The following is a 23,415-nucleotide window of genomic DNA, read 5'->3' as shown; positions in this document are numbered from 1 at the left end:
AAAAAAAAAAAAAATACAAAAATTAGCTGGTTGTGGTGGCTGGCCTGTAATCCCAGCTACTCGGGAGGCTGAGGCAGAGGAATCACTTGAACCTGGGAGGTGGAGGTTGCAGTGAGCCGAGAACGCACCACTGTACTCCAGCCTGCCGACAGAGCAAGACTCCATCTCAAAAAAAAAAATAGATTTTCTTTCTTTTTTTCCTTGATCTACATGTGTATAACTTCTTAAGTTGTTACTAAATTTCATAGGAAAAGCAAAGATCCAAAAAAAAATTTTTAAGTCAAAAGACAACGTGAAAAATACCAGAATTATGTTCAGCTACAGAGTAACAAAGAAAAAAAATTGCCTACAACAGCTTAAACAATCGGGTATTATTGGCATCACATAACAAAAGGAACATTCACCTATAATGAGAAAAGATAAAAATATGTTGTTCTACTTTTTGGATTTGTTCTATCTGCCAATTATTTCTTTGATTTTTATTGTATTTTATTTTTTAGAGACAGGATATCATTCTGTCACCCATGCTGGAGCGCAGTCATGTGATCATGGCTCACTACAGCCTTGAACTACTGGGCCCAAGCAATCCTCCTTCCTCAGCCTCCTGAGTAGCTAGGACTACAGGCAGATGCCACCATGCCCAGCTAATTATTTCTTTTTTTCTTGCTTTTTTTTCTGTAGAGACAGGGTCTCACTCTGTTACCCAGGCTGGAGTACAGTGGTGCAATCATGGCTTACTGCAGCCTTAACCTCCTGGCTCCAGTGATCCTTCTGCCTCAGCCTCCCAAGTAGCTGGAACAATAGGTGCGTTCCACCACACCCAACTAATTTTTAAAAATTTTTTTGTAGAGATGGAGTTTTGCTGTGTTGCCCAGTCTGGTCTCCAACTCCTAGGCTCAAGTGATTCTCCCACCTCAAGTCTCCAAATGTGCTAGGATTACAGGCATGAGCCGCCGTGCCCAGCAGCAGTTATTTCCTAATGTTAATTAATAAACTGACATTGTGGTGACACATCCACCTGTATCATCTTGACTAATGAGTCAACTCCTATAGAAGGAACCACTTTACTCCCTGATAAATCTAAGTTTCTGACCCTGCAGGATCAGGTCATTATGAATGTAATGAAAGTAAGGACTATCCTGTGAGGCCACTTGGTAGACAACCATTAGATCTTCTTCGGGAAGCTACTCTTCTACTTTGCCATGTTTGAGCCCCCATTTTAAAACTAACTCCCCTTGTACCAATTCTGTGCTTAGTCCTTGTCCTTCTGATTTGAAACTCAGCTTCCCATATTAATCTACATAAAGGAAGATTATTTCTTCATCTTGTATGGCACTTTCCAATCAAAATGCTAACTATGTGCTAGACCCTGTTCCAAAGTTGGGAGCGCAGGGAGTGTGAGTTTTTACATGTCATAAAGAAAAAGGAAAGAATCAACTAAATAACTAAATGATCACTGCCATTCCAGGGATCTGGGCGGGGGTTGGTGCTGTTTTCACAATAGCATGTGGCAGTGTGCTTTGCCTAGAGTAGATGCCTGATAAATATTTTGATTAATTGGTTGTCACGGCAAACATCATAAAACCAGCACTCCATAATTTTTTGATATTAAAATTCCCCGGGATGTATCCTTACCATAACAGCCCCATTATATGCCTGGTAGAGACAGATTAAGTCAAGCCAAATGAATAGATGAAATGGTTCGTCGTGGTTTAATGAGACACGCAGCACAGGGATGCAAGGGCCTACTGGAGTGACATACTGCTTTTGTGTCTAAGCTGATCTTTTTCAGCATAATTATCAGCACATCTTAACATGACACTGAGAGGTAATTAAATGCACTTTGGACTGAAGTAAGGAGAAAGATGTGGGAGAAGGAATAAGTTTTTTTTCTTTCACAGTCAAAAAATCAAAGAAAACCATGGTTTAATGCTCCAAGACCCTCTCCTAGTGGCACAGAGGGAGCTCTTGTGGCTCTCCCAGACTGTCTCTTCAGTCCCGGACAGATTTTTCTTCTTTAAAGACACTACATAAATCACTGATGGGAAAATAATTTACAGCCACAGTGGAAGAAAGGAGCAAAAAAGCCAAGAACACGTCTTCTAGATTACAACGAGAAGACCTGAATTTTCAGCAGGCTTTATAAAGATGGAATCAGGAGCTCGGGAAGAATCTGAACCCTCCTATGCCCAAACAGATTTTCGGTCTTCAGGCTGCGGCTGGGATCCATCTCTTCAACATTGGCTGCAGCACAAACTGGGGCAAAATGTGCCATTAACAGCTTTGGGGAGGTGGGAAGTAGGAAGGGGAAATGGAGAACCACAGAAAGGTCCCGAGAATTAGCTGCCTTCTAACTACCAACACTTAACTGTATGTTGACAGGCAGCAGCAAAATTTGCTAGTTCGTCTCTCCAATCAATCTGGGACCAGGACTGTTTCTTACCAAGGGGACTCAAACACAGGGAGAAGACATAATTTGGGATATGTTTCGTGTTTTGTTTTGTTTTTAGAGATAGAGCCTCACTCTGCGGCCCAGGCTGGAGGGCAGTGGCATGATCTCAGCTCACTGCAATCTCTGTCTCCTGGGTTCAAGCAGTTCTCTTGCCTCAGCCTCCCAGGTAGCTGGAATTACAGGCACATGCCACCATACCTGGCTAACTTTTGTATTTTTAGTAGAGACAGGGTTTGTCCATGTTGGCCAGGCTGGTCTCGAACTCCTGACCTCAAGTGATTCGCCCACCTCAGCCTCCCAAAGTGCTGAGCTTACAAGTGTGAGCCACTGTGTCCAGCCAACTTGGGATAGGTTTCTATGGAGCAATACCCAGAAAGACTAGAAACTTATCAGTTGGTATAGTTTCCCTTCTGATTGTTTCAATTTTGATAAAATACAAAAGAAGAGTAAGACACAGTAAATCTCATCTACATCTGTAAAGATTCTTACAGCCGATAAGAAGAAATGATTGACGAGATTCATTATACGATCCGATTTTCAGGAAGATGTGAACTTTCAACATCATCCCCAAAAGATAACCTTGAAAAAATCTATATTTGTCCTATTCATCACTTTTACACTATGGGTCATTTTCTGAAATTACTCCACTAATAGATTAATTACTGCAGTCAGTGTAGACCTTTAATTTGAATAGCCTGAACCAAAATAGTTATTCTCTGGAATTTGTGATGAGCTTTAATTTTCCACATGTATCTTTTTCGAGGAGCAAGCTGCTTGGGGAAAACCTCTCTAAGAAGAAAACTTTTCTGTGGAGATTGGATGGATGCCAAGTGTAATGTAATACTAGTTGCATATATTAATTGACATGTTTTCCCCTCTGATAGTCCTGTTACCCCTGACCCTGCCCTCTTCAGGCAGTTAAACTGGAGAAATCCATCCCCTCAAAGGAGGGTGGCTTTATCAGAACTCTTAGAACCAGAGTGTCAAGGCCAAGATCCCAGCTATCAGACACGAGAATCAGAGGAATCTGTGCCCAGTCCCTACAATGCAGCCTTGTCTACACGAGCAGTGAATCACATGCAAAACTAAAACAGTCTGGACTCATATGAAACCAGCTGCCTTTGCATGGAATCCTGAACTGTGGGCCACATTTGTCCAACCAATATTTACTTGGTGCCTACTGTCTTACTCTGTACAAGACTTATAAAAATATATAGTTATAAGTGATCTATCTTTCCTGTTCTCCAAGAGCTTAAAACCTCACAGAAGAGATAAGAAACACATCCAGATAAGTTTAATAAAAGGCACTATGAGAAATAGACACCAGAGAGCTGCCACTCCTTCCAAAATGTCCCCCATACCTCCTCTGTTCTTCCTATCATCAAAAGTTATAATTATTTTTGTGGGTGTTACTTGTACATTCACTATCTCCCCAAGTAGAATAAGCAGGGATGACTCTATCTGTACACAATCGTTCTCCCAGTGCATACCATATAGCCCAGCTATTCAAAGTATACTTTGTTAAATGAATGAATGAGTGAAGGACTGAAATTATGGCAGGGTCTATTTTTGTTCAGTGATTATATCACATTTCATTTTTCTGTGAGAGTTTAGAGAAGCCGGCCTTGTTGCTAGATTTTCTGCTGCTAACTCAGCACCACCACCCCCTCCTCCTAAGTGTGGGAACTGCCACACAATCGTCTTGCAGGATCACTTCACGGGAGAGGACTTGGGATAGATGTGGAGTGTGAAGCCCATTCTCTGCAGGCATTTGCACACAAATGCACAGGCAAATTTGCGCTGCAGACTGCTACATTTAGTGAGAACTTCCCAGAGGTTCTCAAGAGGTGCGGCAGCTTGCAGACAAGCTTTGGAAAATTACTCCAAGTGTTTGGAGCTGCGGGCTTCAGTGTCAACCACTCTGACCTTTGGGGCTATTTCCCTGACCTTCAGGGGTAGCTTTATGACCTATGCACCAGTGCAGCCCTCCCTCCCAGCTACTCCAAAGGTTGTGTAAATTCCTAATTCTGAATTAAACTCTTTATATCTGGAACATATAGAATGGCTTCTATATTCCTGAGCAAGCCCTGATCTGTCCACTCGGTTAGGGAATGTGAGTTTACCCTGTCCCTACATCTGATCACACTCACCTGAATAAGCTCTATCTCTGGGATAATTTATTTGAGCAATTTCAGATTACCTTGCCTTTTGTACAAAAAGATGCCAGTTGGACGTAGAGAAATAATTTTTGATTCTTTTGTTTGGTTTTTTAGATGGAGTCTCACTTTGCCGCCCAAGCTGAAGTGCAGTGGCTTGATCTTGGTTCACTGCAACTTTCCCCTCCCGAATTCAAGCAGTTCTCCTGCCTCAGCCTCCCAAGTGGCTGAGACTACAGGCACCTGCCACTATACCTGGCTAATTTTTGTATTTTTAGTAGAGAGGGGGTTTCATCATGTTGGCCAAACTGATCTAGAACTCCTGACCTCAAGTGCTTCGCCTGCCTCGGCCTCCCAGAGTAGCTGGGATTACTGGCATGAGCCACCGTGCCCAGCTGTGACTTTTTATTTTTACATAAGCCAAGTGATTTTCAGTCAATTATTCTTCAAGATATAAAGCTAGTTCTGTTTGTAAACATTCTATACTTCTGAAAATCATGCATTTTAATTTTAACATGATAGGTTTTTGGAGCACCTCCAATAACTTAAAATGATACCTCTTAGCAGGTATGTTTCTACTCCCATTTATAGGTGGAAAAGCTTAGACATGTAAGAGCCAGTTGTAGCTCTGTCTGATATATCACATTCCTTACTTTGGAATAACACTTACAAACCAACATCATTTGAAATAGAAAGTTTGAAAAATAATGGCAATTTTTTATAGCCAGCCTCATGAATGTTACAAGGGGCCACACCTTGAAACTTAACTTTAAACTTAAAAATATAAGCCACACATATTCAAGTGATTAATTTAAACTTTCAGGAACATTTTATTGTATTTTCCTGAAGATTTTTACTCAAATTTTCCACTTCTGGTTTTTCCCAATGCACGCTGGTCCTCATCTCTGCCAAGTCCACTAAGATTGCTCACAGATAATACCAAAGGTGCAGCAGTAGCTACAATTATTTTTTAAGACAGAATTTCACTCCATTGCCCAGGCTGGAGTGCAGTGGCATGATCTTACCTCACTGCAACCTCCACCTCCTAGGTTCAAGCAGTTTTCCTGCCTCAGTCTCCTGAGTAGTTAGGACTACAAATGTGTACTACCATGCCCAGCTAATTTTTGTATTTTTAGTAGAGATAGAGTTTCACCACATTGGCCAGGCTGGTCTTGAACTCCTGACCCCAGGTGATTTTCCTGCCTCAGCTTCCCAAAGTGCTGGGATTACAGGCATGAGCCACCACGCCCAGCCACAACAATTTATTGAAAAGAAAGATTGCCCCAAGTTAAGAGCTGAATGGCCTTCCCTTCATGGATGTCAGAAGTAGGCTTCTCCAGGTGGTATGTCAAGAACACCAGGGCGTTACAAACACAGAACAGTGCAGCGCTGAGAACCTGACTTTTCTGGAGTCCACATTGGCCTCTTCTCCTAGGGAGCTGCTGTATTCCTCACCTTCTTGTCGTTGGCTCTGCTGTGGTTTCTTCCCCATGCATATGATTCAGAGCTCCTTACCGAGCACCTCTGCGACAGCCAAGGCTCCACCACTGATGAGTTATGCCCAGGTTCTTCACTTTCTTCCATCTCTGTTATGCTAAAGCAGAGCCCATTTCAGCCCCAACAGGCAATATGAGAACAAGGAAAAGAATCTAACATTTAGTGAGCGATGCAGATTGGTGTTCCTAAATGTGGTATAGTATATAAAGCATCAGAGTTACATTAAATGACCTGATTCCAAATGAGAAGATTCTGTCCGGATGACATAAGTCTCAGTTTCCTCTTCTGTTGTAATTATGACAACTCTTACAGTAGTGGTGGCTATGAATTGAAATAATGTACAAAAAGCACCAAGCACAGTGGCTGGCACAGGGGGATTACGACCATAATAGCTGGCCGCGGTGGCTCACACCTGTAATCCCAGTATTTTGGGAGGCCAAGGTGTAAGGATCACTTGAGTCCAGGTGTTTGAGACCAGCCTGAGCAACAAAGTGAGATGCTATGTCTATAAAAAATTAAAAAATCAGCCAGGCGTGGTGGCACACGCTTTTAGTCCCAGCTACTTGGGAGTCTGAGGCAGGAGGATTGCTTAAGCTGGGAGATGGAGGCTGCAATGAGCCATATTTGTACTCCTGCATTCCAGCCTGGGCGACAGAGCAAGGCCCTGTCTCCAAAAGCAAAACAAACAAACACAAAAACCAACCGCAATAATAGAAACCATCATGATTAAGCAATAAATGCTTTTCACTGAAAAGTAGACTTGCTATGCCACTTACTAGCTGTGTGAATACCTCTCTGAGCCCTTGTGGTGGCCTTATCTGTCCGCTGAATCTAGTTACACCTGTGCTGTTTACTCATGGGCTGCTGTGCAAGTTAGATGGGAAGACCTATGTGAAGGTGCACTGTAAGTTGCAAACCCCTAAACAAAAGAGATCCTGTGTGAGTCACTCCCTAACCAACCAAGCTTGCTTTGGTGAACTGGAAATTTTACAGGGCCACAGGATAAAAAGTATTAGGAAGAATTGGTGTAGAATACTGATTATCAATTAACTTGTATTTAATCATAATGCCTTAAACCAACTCATTTTGAAAGCCTCTAAATAAAAATAAATCAACGCAGAACCGATCAGCATTTTTATAAAAATAAAAAAATAAAAAAGTTTGGCAGGAAACAAAAACTATACCAAATACAAGAAGGTGCACATGCCTTCTTAATCTCCTACTGGGAGCAGGAAGTGAATGAATGAAGATTCACACTCCCGAGCATCCACTGTCCGCCGTTATATGCCCATCATAATATCCCTCAAAACTTCATTAGCTACTACTCCTCTGTTGCAATTCCAGAATCGCACAGCAGCAACTATGCTCCTATATAGTAATTCAAAAATACATACCTTTTGTCACTTCTTGGCTTTTGGCTAAGATCAAGTGCAAAAATATATACATTTGGGCAGGTGCAGTGGCTCATGCCTATAATACCAGCACTTTAGGAGGCCGGGGGTGGGGGGCAGATCACGAGGTCAGAAGTTCGAGACCAGCCTGACCAACATTGTGAAACCCTGTCTCTACTAAAAATGCAAAAAAATTAGCCGGGCATGCTGGCGTGCACCTGTAATCCCAGCCAGTCAGGAGGCTGAGGCAGGAGAATTGCTTGAACCCAGGAGGCAAAGGTTGCAATGAGCTGAGATCGTACCACTGCCCTCCAGCCTGGTGACAGATCGAGACTCCTTCTAAAAAAAAAAAAAAAAAAAAAAAATATATATATATATATATATATATATATGTATATACACACACACACACATTTTACACACATACACACAATTTAAGAACACATTGTAGAAAGCAATCACAGCTATTACTCCTTTTTTTTTTTTTAACAATTCAATAGAATTACAAGAGGAAGAATGTCATTATGAATCTGGGTGTCTGCAAGGGCCAGAGAAGGACTGAGGGCAAACAGAAAGCTATGCTATCAGGAGGAATTTACACAGGTAGTCTGGTTTCTGAGTATGCAAAGGAAAGAAGTTTCACTTGGACCACATTCAACAGGACACGAGCCCGGAAGGACTGCTTTAGTCTTATGATGTAAAAAGAAGTTATGTAAGTTGAACAAATGCTCCTCTCTTTCAGGAATGTCTTACACAAGTTGCACAGACTGTCAGAAGCCTCAGGGAAATAGCCAGTGGTAAAAAATGTTTGTCCGGTGCTCAGCTGACAGGCATGCATTGCAAAACTGTCCCTGGTATTTATTACCCTTGCCCTGCCCCCAACATATGCACACCACAGCACAGCAAGGGGGCTGCAAGCAAACCACATCAAAGCGGAGCCTCACTCCCCTTCTGCCCTTCTGAGTTCCAGCCAGCTGATCAGGCCTGCTGTGCGGAGGTGTGCCTTTGAGAGGTCTTCCTCGTTCCTCCCTGGGCTAGACCTGTTCTGAACACAAACAGAGGCCTCCATCTCCACCACAGTTCATCTGATAAAAGCCACGTTGTTCAAAGCCACACTCAGAATAGCATTGTAAATTGGACTACAGGAATATCTCCTCATCAGCAGAAAGATGGTTTAAATAACCTAATAATTTCTATCTCTAATGCTGTGATTCTTTAGAACAGTTCAAGGGAAGAAATTCCCATGGGGCTGAAAAGATGGAAAGCATGGAGAAAAAAATAAAACATATTTTCAAATCATCAGATGTTGTATATTTAGTGTCCCCACCCTAGAACTTGGATCTTCATTTACAGAAAATTACTATGGAGCATACCACAAGTGAAATCCAAATTACCCTTTCCAGCCTGCTTTAGTGTGATAAAATGCATTCTGATTTTTTGTGTTATAAAAGTCCAGAAAGAATACCACATTTTCCTCACGAGCGTCATCCAGGATGTATTTGCACAAGTGTTATTTAAAGGTTGAGTTGATTGGATTAATGGAGCAGGCACCTCCACCATAAATGGAGGGCTTGTTAATCTGATCCCTACCTCCTCCTTCAAAAAAGCTACTGTTTCTGTCCCCTGTGTCTGGGAGAAATGGTCCACATGAAGAGAATACTAACAGTAGTAACAACCTGTACTGAGCACTCCCTACGTGCCAGGCGCCACTTTATGCATCCTGCATTGATCAAATTCTTGACTCCTCACAGCAGCCTCGGAGGCCCGGCTGTTGGCCCACGCTTCCTTCCTGTGCACGTCCCACAGCTGGTGATACATGGCTCTTCCCTCGTGCAGTGTTCTCTCTGAGGCCGGGCATCTGTGGCCATTGTTCACAGGGACGTCAGCCACCACTTCTTCACGTCACAGGATGTCATGTCTCTGCTTCTAAACCACAAGGTTTCCCCACTTTTCTATTTTTATAAGTCAACACAGATGCTGCCTTTCTGGGGGTTGTTTTTCTGGGAATTTGGACCTTCCTTTTTTCCTAGGCTGTTCTCACATACTGTTGTCATTCATCTTCCAGCCACATCTAGTATCTACTGCAGCTGGATGAATGAGTTTTCAAACTAGTGGCTAATTGTGCCCTAGGGCAGCACTTTATAAAAATAGGAAGCGTGTGTGTGTGTGTGTGTGTGTGTGTGTGTGTGTGTGTGTGTGTGTCTGCGTGCACGCAGGCATGCACACATTCTCCAAATAAAGCTGCTATAGAAGCTGCTATAGAGTATAAAAACATGAGCTTTGGAATCCAACAGTTCTAGGCTATAATCTCAGCTTCATCACTGGTTCCTCGGGCCCCTGGGAAAGACAACCTAACTTCCATTAGCCTCAGTTTTCTTATCAGTCAAATGAGAATAATGGTAACACCTACCTCAAAAAAGTTACAGACTTTAAATATAATTTTATATAGAGTTATTGTATTAGGCCGTTCTTGCATTGATATAAAGAAATACCTGAGACTGGATAATATATAAGAAAACAGGTTTGGCAGCACATGGTGGTTCACGCCTGTAATACTAGCACTTTGGGAGGCAAAGGCAGGCAGATCACAAGGCCAGGAGTTCAAGACGAGCCTGGCCAACATGGCAAAACCCCATCTCTACTAAAAATACAAAAATTAGCTGGACGTGGTGGCAGGCGCCTGTGATGCCAGCTACTTGGTAGACTGAGGCAGGAGGATTCCTTGAACTCAGGAGGCGAAGGTTACAGTGAGCCAAGATCGTGCCATTGCACTCCAGCCTGGGGAACAACAGAAAACTCTACCTCAAAAAAAAAAAAAAAAAGAAATCAGGTTTAATTGACTCATGGTTCTGCAGGCTGTACAGGAAGCATAGTGGCATGTTTCTTCTGGGGGCCTCCAGTAGCTTCTATTCATGGCAGAGGGTGAAGGGGGAGCAAGCACATCACAATGGCGAAAGCAGGAGCAAGAGAGAGTGGGAGCAGGTGCAACATACTTTTAAATGACCAGCTCTGAGAGCAAGAGCTCCCTTATCACCAAGGAGGTGGCCCAGACCATTCATGAAGGATCTGCGCCCTTGATCCAAACACCTCCCACCAGGCCCCACCTTCGACATTGAGGATTACATCTCAACATGAGATTTGGAGGAGATATCCTAACTCTATCACTTTAAAAGTGCTAGCTACTACTGTTGCTATTTCTTCAAACTTGCACTGTGTAAGCATCAACATCATCATTCACTTAATAGCGTTTTGTTATATGATCGGGCAATTCCATATTTAGCTGGATTCTCCAGGGAACTTTCCCTTATTTGCACAAGGAGACCTTTACAGGGATGTCACTGAAGCATTGTCTATAATAGCTGTGTGCGGAAATGGGTCCCCAAAAATGTGTATGTTGAAGTCCCAACTCCCAGTACATCAGAATGTGACTATACTTGGAGATGAGGCTTTTAAAAGGTAAGTAAGTTAAAATGAGGTGATTAGGGTGGGCCCTCATCCAGTTTCAGTGATGTCCTTATAAGTAGAGGAGATTGGGACACAGGCATAGAGGAAAGACCCTGGGAAGGCACATGGAAGATACGCAGCCATCTACAAGCCAATGAGAAGCCTCAGAAGAAACAGCCCTGCCAATATCTTGATCTCAGACATCTAGCCTCCAGAATCATGAGAAAAGAAATGTCTGTTGTTTAAGCCACCTAGTCTGTGGTACTTTGTTGCAGCAGTCCTAGCAAACTAATGCAATTGCCATTTTTAGTATCAATCTGTTGTACATTAATTCGATTAATCGTGCTCATTGCTTTATAGCACATATTATCATTGGGCTATGAATGTTCAACTTATATTTAATTATACTTAATAATGTTATAAACATCTGTGTACCTATCTCCCAAAGAAAAAAAGAACCTGAAAATAACTCACATCTAATTACACATTCCCCACCAAGCTCACGCATCTTCTAAGCGCATATCAATTTGAAAGTAAGTAAATAAATTATAGTATATTCATATAGTGGAATGCTACACAGGAGTGAAAACAAATGACTTGAAGCCATGAGTGTTAACATTCATAAATCTCACATACACATCACCCCTGGGGAAGAGGGAAGATGAGAATAAGATTGGGGTGGATATAGAAAAAGTTTCATTTGTATTTCTAATGCTTTATTTCTTAAGCAGAATTCTGGAATGCCAACATTCATTGCAAACTTATCCAACCCATGGCCCGTGGGTCACATGCAGCCCAGGATGGCTTTGAATATGGCGAAACGCAAATTCGTAAACTTCCTTAAAACATTATGAGATTTTTTTGTGAAGTGTTCATTTTTAGCTCATCAGCTGTTATTAGTGTTAGTGTATTTTATGTGTGGCCCAGGATGATTCTTCTTCCAATGATGTGCCCAAGGGATGCCGAAAGGCTGGACACTCCTGATTTATTATATTATCTATGTTTTTCTATATGCCTAATCATTTCACAGTAAGTTTTAAAAAATAATTTTAAGGCACTTTTTTCTGCAGTGTTAGTGTCATCCTCAATTATTAAAAAGAGAAAAGGAACAGGTGTTGTGGCCTGGGAGGGACCCCACTGTTCACTGCTATCCCCACCACCATGACCCCCTTCTGAAAAATCAGGGGGATTCTAGAGCTTTGGTATCTGTGACACCCTTGACCTTGAACTTGGTCATACCTTTCCTGGTAGGTCAGCAGTCAGGCTGTTTAGGAGTCATATTTCAGATCCTACTGGTTGATTGCTATTTTTTTCCATTTGCCATGAAAGGTGACCGTAGGTAACTCTGTGTGAACCTCAGAATTTTAAGTAACTACCACGACAGGCAAACAGAAAACTGTCATTGCCCTGAGAGTTTTAACTCATTATAATCCAAGTCAATGAAAAGTAAATTCTGCTGAAGTGAAAGCATTAGTGACATACTAAAAATGCTAATTCTAATACGCCTGATCAAGCTAAAAAAGAATCAATTGAGCTTTTATTCTTTTTAAAAAGTAAAACAAAACTACATTGTGTAGCAGAAAGAGCTCAGAGAGATCAGGAGTTGAATCAAGCTGATGTATACATACTATTGGAATTTGCCACATTCCTTAACTTGTATAAGTCTCAACGTCCTTTTCTTAATATAGGAACAATGATCACTTCTTGGCAGGGTTTTTGTACAATTCTATGAAGTAATACATGTCAAGCACCTTGGACAGTGCTACCACATGGCATGTTCCTGGCATATGTAAATATGTCCTGTCTCTCTCTGACAGTTAAATCATCCAGGATAAACAGAAAACTGCAGCTAATACTGGGATCCCCTGAGAGTCTTCAATACTAATGTGAGGGAATAAGCAGGGAAAGGGGTTCATGACAGGAAATTTTTTCTGCTGCAGGTTCCTCCTGATGCTTCTTAAGGTACAGTTACCAGTAGACTTTCAAGGGAGAAAATGACATTTAAAAATTGGTAAAATCGTAAATAGTAAGAGTAAAATAAAGATATTAATCTTATAAAAGATATGGCTAATGTGGTTTTAGTAGTTTCTTCACATTTTTCTCTAAGGAAAAGAATGTTGAAAAATATTCTTATTTATAATTTTAAAGACCAGACAAGAAGACATGGATATAAATTAAATTAGGAAGATTTCAACTAAACTTAAGGAAAAAAATATTCTTAGCCCCCAGAGTTATAAACACTGTTCTTAATAGTTTTGGAATTTCCATCCCTGGAGATAGATCTTCAAATGGTTAATTATTTGTCCTATGTATTTTGGAATATTTCTTGCTAAACAAACAAATATTTTCAAAATTCTAAGACTGAAAAAAACATGTATCTATAAATCTACTTTTACATATTTATGCATATCTATATTGTAATAGCCTTCCCTAGGCTAGCATCGTTGACTCCATCTTAGCTGTAAACTCCAACCTAGCCTCCCCCTCCCTACCACAGCCCCTTTGGGTGCATAACTGGGCCACCCTGACGCTGTGCTTATGTCACGCTGAGTCTGTGCTTATCCTACCATATAACCAATATAACTACATCCTGCTTGGCAAGCGCACCTGCTGTTGTGCATAACTCTCTTTGAACCCATCTTGGTGATTGTTTGCAAATACCCTTAGCAACCAACAATCCTAGGAAACTCTTTGCCCCTGGTTACTAGCTAACTTGCCTGTTCCGCTTCTGTAAAATTCTGCTTCAGCTAGGCTCCCCCTCCCCTACCTAAATCAAGGTATGAAGGAAAATCAAACCCCTTCCTTGGGGCGGAGAGAACTTTGAGCATTAGCCGTCTCTGGGTAGATGGCTAATTAATAAAGGAATCTTAATTTGGAACTCAGGTGCGTGGCACATTCCTTTTAACTTGCTTTGTTATTACAACATATGACATAATAGTCTAAAATGTTACTTTGAATTTTTATTACAATTCTAATTCTAAACATACAGTTTTTGGCTTTTACCAGTATTTTATCAACAGCATTTTCCTATGTTATTTAAAATTCTCTGAAAATAGGGCCAGGCGTGCTGGCTCACGCCTGTAGTTCCAGCACTTTGGGAGGCCAAGGCGGGCGGATCACAAGGTCAGGAGATTGAGACCATCCTGGCTAACTCGGTGAAAGCCCGTCTCTACAAAAATACAGAAAATTAACTGGGCGTTGTGGTGCACACCTGTAGTCCCAGCTACTTGGGAGGCTGAGGCAAGAGAATCGCTTGAACCTGGGAGGCAGAGGTTGCAGTGAGCCGAGATCGCGCCACTGCACTCCAGGCTGGGCAACAGAGAAGACTCTGTCTCAAAAAATAAATAAAATCTCAGAAAATATAATGTTCCCTTGTTATTTAGTTGTTTCGGATTTTTCTTTACTATAAATAACTGCGTGGTGAACATACCAAGACAGAAACACTTTTGAAACTCTATTGCTTGCCAGAAAATAAATACCAAGTTGCACGCCAGCCAGAACTATCCCATTCACTTTACCCTCAGACGGTTTGAGTATTAGGATTTAAAAGCTTTTTGCCCTTGTGTTTTACAGGGAAATGGTATTCCATTGTTGTTTTAATGTGCATATCTTTGACTACTAGTGAAGCTAAACACCTTTTCAATAGGTTCAAATCCCACACCTGGTTGAAAAACTAGTGGAAGAGCCTGCCTTGCCCTAGGGTCCTCTACTTCATCTGTCTCTGAAGAGACTCTGGGGCAATAGTCGTAATTCCAACCTAATTGTTACAAATTGAGGTTAGGCCATACTTCGTTAAGATTTAAAAACTCCTGGCCGGGCGCGGTGGCTCAAGCCTGTAATCCCATCACTTTGGGAGGCCGAGGCGGGTGGATCACGAGGTCAAGAGATCGAGACCATCCTGGTCAACATGGTGAAACCCCGTCTCTACTAAAAATACAGAAAATTAGNTGTAGTCCCAGCTACTCAGGAGGCTGAGGCAGGAGAATTGCCTGAACCCAGGAGGCGGAGGTTGCGGTGAGCCGAGATCGCGCCATTGCACTCCAGCCTGGGTAACAAGAGCGAGACTCCGTCTCAAAAAAAAAAAAAATTTAAAAATTCCTGATACTAGGTCCATAACACAAAATTTCAGATTATTTTAGAAAAATAAAAAGACTCTCCTTTCTCTGGAGAAAGTTGAGGGGCAGGGGAAGAAATGGCTTACTAAAGAGATTCATTTTTACAGTGAGGTTGCAAATTTTCCCAGAAACAAAAGAAAAATAATTTGATGAGAAGTACTTAGGATGCTTTAGCATCAGAAATCCTGTGTCTTACCCAACTGCAAACATTATGCAATATATAAGTATTCAACTGTAGCCCTTCTTTATTTATAAAAGAATGGGTTGTTAGATTGACATTAGACTTCACAGAGCCATTGACAGCTTCCCAAGGAAGTACAAATGCAAATTGCAAGCATTCTTTTTATCCTCTAACAGTATTCTATGACAGCTCATTAAACTGTGTTATTTTTATTTGGTATCAATAAATTAAAACAAGTATTGCTTAATCAAAAATATTTAACTACTTTTTCTTAAATAATATTTCTAAGACAATGAAGAAAACAGCAAAAATAACCTAGATAGAACATTATTTATATTAGAACAACATGATAATAAAATAATTATTTTGAAAAGCTCATATCCTAAGTGGTGTATAAATATGTAATAATGGAAATTATTAAACTCTAGACATTAAACAAAAGTTATAATGAACAAACTTGTTCAGCCAATTTTTGGCCACTCATCCTTAAATAAGCATAAAAATAAGAGTGTCTCATTCTCTCTATTCCTCCGTATAAAAACTACAGGACCTTTCAGCTGTGATGGAGTAACAGGAACCAAAGTAGCCTTAACTCCTATGAACACAATTTGAAAATTGAGCACAATTTGTTTTCAGAAAATAGTCAACAAGCAATGCAAGACAGTGATGTCTGAGGGGATAGAACCCTACAGTGTGAGTCCTATGATTACTCGGCTCTCGCCTAGGGAAAATTTCCTGATGTAGGTGAAGAGAAAAAGAGTCCAGGCCAACCATGGTATTTTCGCTAACCAAACAGAAGTAGGAAAAGACTAAGAGGAGAACACTGGAGGGACAAATTGAAAGATGAGGCCGGGAGCGGTGGGTCACGCTTATAATCCCAGCACTTTGGGAGGCCAAGGCGGGCGGATTGCCTGAGCTCAGAAGTTCAAGACCAGCCTGGTTAATATGGTGAAACCCCGTCTCTACTAAAACAAAAATTAGCCAGGCATGGTGGCGCATGCCTGTAGTCCCAGCCACAAGGGAGGATGAGACTTCAGCCTGGGCCACAGAGTGAGACTCCATCTCAGAAAACGAAAGACAGAAAGATGATAGACTTAACCCTAAGCATGTCAACATGTCAATAATCATATTACATGTAAATGGAATGGACAGGGCACCCCTATTTAAAGGTAGATGTCAAACCAAATAAAAATGAAAGATCCAACTATATGCTATCTACAAACGACACATATTAAATATAAAGAAACAGATGACTTAGAAGCAACAGATTGTCAAAACATACCATGCAAAAGTAAGTCTAAAAAAGCTAGAGTGGCCATGTTAATTTCAGGCCAAGTAGATTTCTACTAAAAAAGTATTATAAGAAATAAAGACATTATATGTAATAATGAAAGAAGAAATCTGTCAGAAAGACAACAATCCTAAATATGCTTGTATGTAATAACAGAACATCAAAATTCATGAAGCAAAGACTCAAAGGAGGACAAATTCACACCCCTCTCTCAATGTACTTTATAGAACAAGTATAAAAAATCACGCTAGATAAAAACCATCTAAATACACAACTGATCAAATTAACTGATGTTTACCAAATACCACACCCAACAACTGTTAAACACATTTGTTTTCCAGTGCACACAGAATGGTCACCCAGATAGGCCATATGCTGAGCCATAAATATGACTCAATAAATTTCAAAGGATTTAAATCATAAAGCACATGTTCCATGACCACAATGGGGAAAAAATTGGGTAATTACGTGGGCAGATGATGAAAAAAATCCAAGACAACTATTTCTAGGAAAAACACAACACCAAGATTAGGATAAACAATAAAAACAATCAATAAAAGGGTGGGGGGGAGAAAAAGAACTAAAAAGACTGGGGTGTCTTCAAATGGAAAAAAAATGTAGCAAATAATCAGAAAGTAAGGTATTACAAGACACAACACCCATTATTTTTATTCTTCTCAAAGTTGATCCTAGTAGTGAGACAATTTAGGCCACTGGATCCTCTAGATTCTAAAACACTTGTTTTAGAATATCTTTGAAGTTTAATCAGTCTTCCTCAACCTTTATGTACATACAGAAGACATAGGGCTCTTGTTAAACTGTGGACTGCTATTCACTACATGTGGCTTGTGACCTAAGATTCTGCACTTCTAAAAAGGTCCCAGATGATGCTGACACTGCTAGTCTGTAGACATATTTTGTATAGCAAGTTTTAGAAGAGACCATGTCATCACGATCTTCCCATCCAGTCAAGAAAAACACAATAAAATAAAATTGCATGATCAAGAACAATAACATTTTCCCATTCCATAGCCCTTTCATCACTCATTTTAAGCTGATTTTATAATAAGCATAAAATATTGTTTAATGCACTTGAATATTTATAAGCAATTTAATCACAAATAGGAAAGAGATGGGAAGGAGATAAGTGACCATGGAGCAATTGGTAACACAAAGGTAAGGAAGGAAGCTAGGTAGACAGCTTCACTTCTTGCATCTTGTAATAGGAACAACACTGTATGTTTTTTAGGGGAAGAGAGAGTAAGTAAAGTAAAAGACTTTGGGTTCCTCAATTGGCAATTCCAAAGTAATTTAAAATATTTAAAATGTGCTGTCATGATATGTTACAGGTGAAAATTTTAATGAAATTGCAAAGAAGATAGGACCATAAGAAAAAATTGACCCATTTCTCATGAAGATAAATTTGTGGACTACTAGACTTTTTCGAGATTGATGACAAGCTGAGTGAGACTACAAAAGAAAAATCCAGCCAGGCACAGTGGCTCACGCCTATAATCCCAGCAATTTGGGAGGTCAAGGTAGGTGGATCACCTGAGGTCAAGTGTTCAAGACCAGCCTGGCCAACATGGTGAACGCTGTCTCTACTAAAAATACAAAAATTAGCTGGGTATGGTGGCGGTGCACTACTCAGGAGGCTGAGGCAGGAGAATCACTTGAACCCAGGAGGTGGAGCTTTCAGTGAGCTGAGATCTGCACCACTACACTCCAGCCTGGGTGACAAGAGCAAAATGCCGGCTAAACAAAACAAAACACACACAAAAAAAACACAAAACAAAAGAAATCCTTTGAAACCTATAGCACAACAAAATGAGGTGTACAGTACAATAAACGCTTCGGTCACTGAAAGACTTAGTCAATGAGTCTGCTTATTTTTTCATATCTATTACTATGGAATTTGAAACCAAAATCTAAAGTAATTCAAAACACCAGTTGTATTCTTTCATTCAGTCAGAGATCATTCAACTAATATTTAACAACATCCAGTGGTTTTAGCATAATTTTTCTCTAACAGCATTTATTTCAGAAGAGTTTATGGTCCCCAGAAATCAATTTTTCTCAAGGAAGCTAAATTTTATATTTGAAAATAAATTCAGACTTAATGGAAAATAAATTCAGACTTATTTATTGTTCTTTGGAAATAAGTTCAGAGTTACAGAAAAGTTGCAGTAGTACAAAGAACACCCATACACCTTTTACCCATATTATCTTGTTAACATTTTGCCTCATTTTCTTTATCATTCTGAAAGATTTGAGACTAAGTTGCATTCCTCATGGCCCTTTACCCCAACTTCAGCATGTATTTCCTAAGAATAAGGATATCCCCTTACATAACTACAGTGCAGTTACCGACTTCAGTAAATTTAACATGGATGCAATACTTCTATCTAATCAATCATGTGTATTCCAAATTTGTCTCTTTACCCAACAGTGTCTTTTATAACATTTTTCCTCCAGAATTAAATCTAGTCTAAGATCACGTATTGCATTTTGTTATTATGTTTCTTTAATGTTCTTTGATTTTGAAAATTCCCTTAGCTTTCCTTTGTCTTTCGTGACATTAGCTTATTTTTTTTCAAGACAGAATCTCACTCTGTTGTGCAAAACTGGAGAACAGTAGTGCAATCATAGTTCCCTGCAGTTCAGACCCCTGGGCTCAAGCAATCCTCCTGCCTCAGTCTCCTGAGTAATTGGAACTTCATGTGTGCACCACCATGCCTGGCTAATTTTTTGTATTTTTTTATAGAAGCGAGGTCTCCCTATGTTGCCCAGGCTCATTTCAAACTCCTGAATTCAAGCAATCCTCTGACCTTAGCCTCCCAAAGCTCTGGGATTAGAGGTGTGAGCCATCACACCTGACCAGTCCAAACATTTCTGGAGAATTCGTTTTCTCTCAACATCTTTTTTAAGTGGAATACTCAACATTTAGAGTTGTCTGATATTTTCTTTTGATTAAACTCAGATAATGCGTTTCTGGCAATAATTCCATATAACTGATGTAACATCCTTCTTAAGGTATCACATTTTAAAATGATGATTTTATTTTAGGTTATAAAAAGTTCATAGTGTCTTCATAGACTAAATGTTCAATTTTAAAATAAGTTCTTACTAATTGGTTTTTACTAAATTAAGAGAAATGTTTTTATGAAATAAAATAAATGTTTATGTTTACAGCAGATGGATAAGCCATGCAAAATTTTATGCATATATTTTCTGAGCTTTTCTGCTCATTGTCTTTTCTGTGATCTTGTATAGTAGTCAGGCATTCACTCCAGGCTTCAGTAGCTATGGAGAGAAATGTCCAGAAGCATCTCTATAATATTCATTAAAACACTTCAAATGAATTTTCAAAAAGTCTCTTCTTTGTAAAATATATTTGCAACTAAGACAGTCCAAAATGAAATATTTGCATTTTGCCCCGTGTCACTTGCTTTAATCATAATCTTCGCTGAGTTAAATGAGCCACTTAGGTCTTGTTGCAGCAAGCATTAATACTTACATCTCTAAATTAATGCTAAAACCATTAAATATGGCATGATTTCAGGAGACTTAAGTGCTGGTTTACTACACTTCTGTATTACAGATGAATTCTAGAGAAAAAGCACATCCTGACAGCTGTTTTCAGTTCATTGTATTTTTTTGAAAAAAAACATTTGTTTTTAATTTGTCCATAAATAATGGAAGAAAACACAGCTGAGGGGCCCAATGTGATTTTTATAGAAGGTTCATTTTTGGAAATCTGATAAGCTTATAACCACATATGTTTAAAATAATTCTAGTATAAAATTCAGAAACTTGAGGTGGGGAATTCCTACTTGTCAGGCAACTCAAGGTTTATTCTACCCATCTATTACTTAGCACCATTTTTCAAACATTTTGTGTTTTTAGAAATTTTAAAAGAAAAATTTTAAGTACATGTTAAACTTTACAATGCTTATTACAAAACTTTAGCATATAGATGTAGTATATTGATTATACTGTGAGATTGTAAGTACATGAACAAATAGAAATGATAAGTGTATGCATTAACAATGTAGAATGAGAGAATTATGCATGTGCACATCTACCTACTGGAAGTATAGCAACATATGTGCATATGTGGGCTTATTGACTAGGATATTTGAATCATTAAAAGGATCTGTCTCATACTATTCCTCTAGAAGTGTACAAACTTAGCAATACAAAACAAGAGATGTTAAAATGTCTTTAAAAGATACTTTTTGTTGGGCAACGATCTGGCCAACAGAATTTAATTTCATGGGTATTATAAATTCTTTTTTTTTTTTTTTTTTTTTTTTTTTTTTGAGACAGGGTCTTACTGTCACCCAGGCTGGAGTACAGTAGCATAATCATAGCTCACAGCAGCCTCGACCTCCCAGGCTCAAGCTACTCTCCCATCTATAGCCTCCTAAGTAGCTGGGACTACAAGCACACTCACACCACTATGCCTAAAAATTTTTTTTTAATTTTTGTAGAGATGGGGTTTTGCCATGTTGGCCAGGCTGGTCTAGAACTCCTGGCCTCAACTGATCCTCCAGCCTTGGCCTCCTAAAGTGCTGGGATTATAGGCATGAGTCACCAGGACCACCCTAAATTATTAACTAGATAACAGCTAACCAAATCCTTATATATGTCAGACATAATGCTCTGATTTGGAAGCTCAACAAGCAAATTACAATTAGAATACGTTTTTATATGTATCAATCATTCTGTAAGGTAGTTGAACAGTTAAAATCAATGTCCTTAAATCAGAATGAACCGAATTGTGAACACTGGCTTAGGTATTTAAGAACATTTGATAAAACTTAAATTATAGCTTTTAAAAGTCCTAGAAAATTATTCTTTAAGAAAAAAATGTTATTAATATTATGCCTCCTACTGTCCAGTCTATAAAGGCAAACTTTCAAAGGCTATCATGACAAAATACAAACTCTACATGAATGTTCTATACTGAATCTAAGTCTCTCTTGTCTCTGAATAATATATTTAAGACAGGAAGAAGACATCAGGAGGGATTTCTTGGTCTCTACTTACTGATATGAGAAACTAAACATGAGACAGTATCGCTCCTTCAAAACTACTCCAGTGTGTCTTCTGCCTTTGAGTATACAAATGTAAAGATAATCCAACTGCAGTATCTCTTCCAATTTAAGTCCTAGGTAAACATGACATGCTTCATTATTCTTTTGATAAGGAATTATTTTACAATGGTCAGAAGGTTAGGTTCCTTTCTTAAAGATTTCACCAATGCCATTTCTAAAGCTAAATGTGGGGAAACTGGTCAAAGCTGAAAGGGGGGAATCTGACAGTGCGCAGACCTAGCCTCTCTGTTGTTTATGGAAAGACACATGAGGCCAGCCTTTGTCATCATAGTTTTCTTTAGGTTTTGAACATTTTTTCCAAAGAGCCACTGAGGTACAAATGTCACACAAATGAGTAAGAAAGAGGATTTCCTTCTGAACACAATTGACAGGACAGGTGTCAAATAAAAGGAAATGTATCTGACCACCAAGAATGGATGCACTTCCGATTTGTTAAGGGTTACTCATATTTCTCATCAAACGCTAAGAAGCTACCTAGACTATAACATGGAAAATGTCAAAATTTGGAGAACGGCAAAGTAGTTAGGAATGTAGACTCAGGAGCTGACCATCAAGTGTAAATTAAAAATTTGCACTAATTTGCTGTTGCTCTTGGGCATGCTACAATACTTACCTTGTTTTCTCCTCAGTTCCTTGTCTGTACAATGGGAATTATGATAAAGCAGCACTTACCTCTAGGGTTTTTATGAGGATTGAATGAACTAGAACATGTGAAGTACTTAGAACACTGCCTGGCACAACTAAGTACTTTACTGTAAAATTCTCATAATCATTATCTTCCTTCCTAGAGCAACACAATATAAGGGAACAAATTAGCCAAAAGTCTTGTTTCACCAAAGACTGGCTATTTGATTTCCCGCAGTTGTCGGATCCATGCATGTCTATCAAGCCAGATTTTCCTTCACAAAGAGCTTTATTATCATCATCATTATTATTAATTAAATCTTCCTTTGGCTTAATAGCATCTTAATAGGCAAAGTGCATCAACACCAATACAATGTTGGATTTCGTTAGCACAAATCTCTGTTTTACTGTCAGTTCCCACATTGTTTTGTATTGACCATTTCACAAGGACTCAGTAAGTGCTGAATCAGTCCTTAGCACTTTGCAAGGCACAGGGAGAGGTTTCCAATCTTGTTAAAGAGACTGGATTTAGTAACCTGAAATAATTAATGAATGTCCCCTTCAATGCAACAGGCCTTGGTTACACGCTCCTCACTTAAACTTCCTCTATCGTATCAGGCACAAAGCCTGGATTTCCATTGTTTTTTGCTTGCTCTATTCTTCCCAGAGCTGTAGAACTTAGTACCTTGGGTTTAAGCAAGCTCAAGTTCATTCACCCTCACTAGACCCTTGCTGCTGCTAAATATTTGTCTTCATCTCTCAAATCCTCTAAACACTTCCTGCAACTACTCCAATAATGGGGCATACGGAAGGAAGTATAGGTTTTGAGACTTGAATTTTAATATGGGCTTATAAATAAGTGTATAGCTATTTCAGCTTCAGTTTTCGTATCAGCAAAATGGGAATAATCTTAACAACTTCATAGCGCTATCGTAGGTTTCAAGGAAGTGTATGCAAAGTGCCTATTCAGTACCTTGCTCATAAAAGACATTCAACAGCTTTCTTCAGGCCCTGCCATCCCTCCTACTCAGAAAATCTGCTTTCATACCACTTTATTAAAGAAATAGAAATTGGCCAGGCACGGTGGCTCATGCCTGTCATCCCAGCACTTTGGGAGGTCGAGGCGGGTGGATCATGAGGTCAA

This window comes from Cebus imitator, unplaced genomic scaffold (assembly GCF_001604975.1).
Source record: "Cebus imitator isolate Cc_AM_T3 unplaced genomic scaffold, Cebus_imitator-1.0 Scaffold146, whole genome shotgun sequence".
Classification (NCBI taxonomy): domain Eukaryota; kingdom Metazoa; phylum Chordata; class Mammalia; order Primates; family Cebidae; genus Cebus; species Cebus imitator.
This window is presented reverse-complemented; position numbering follows the sequence as displayed.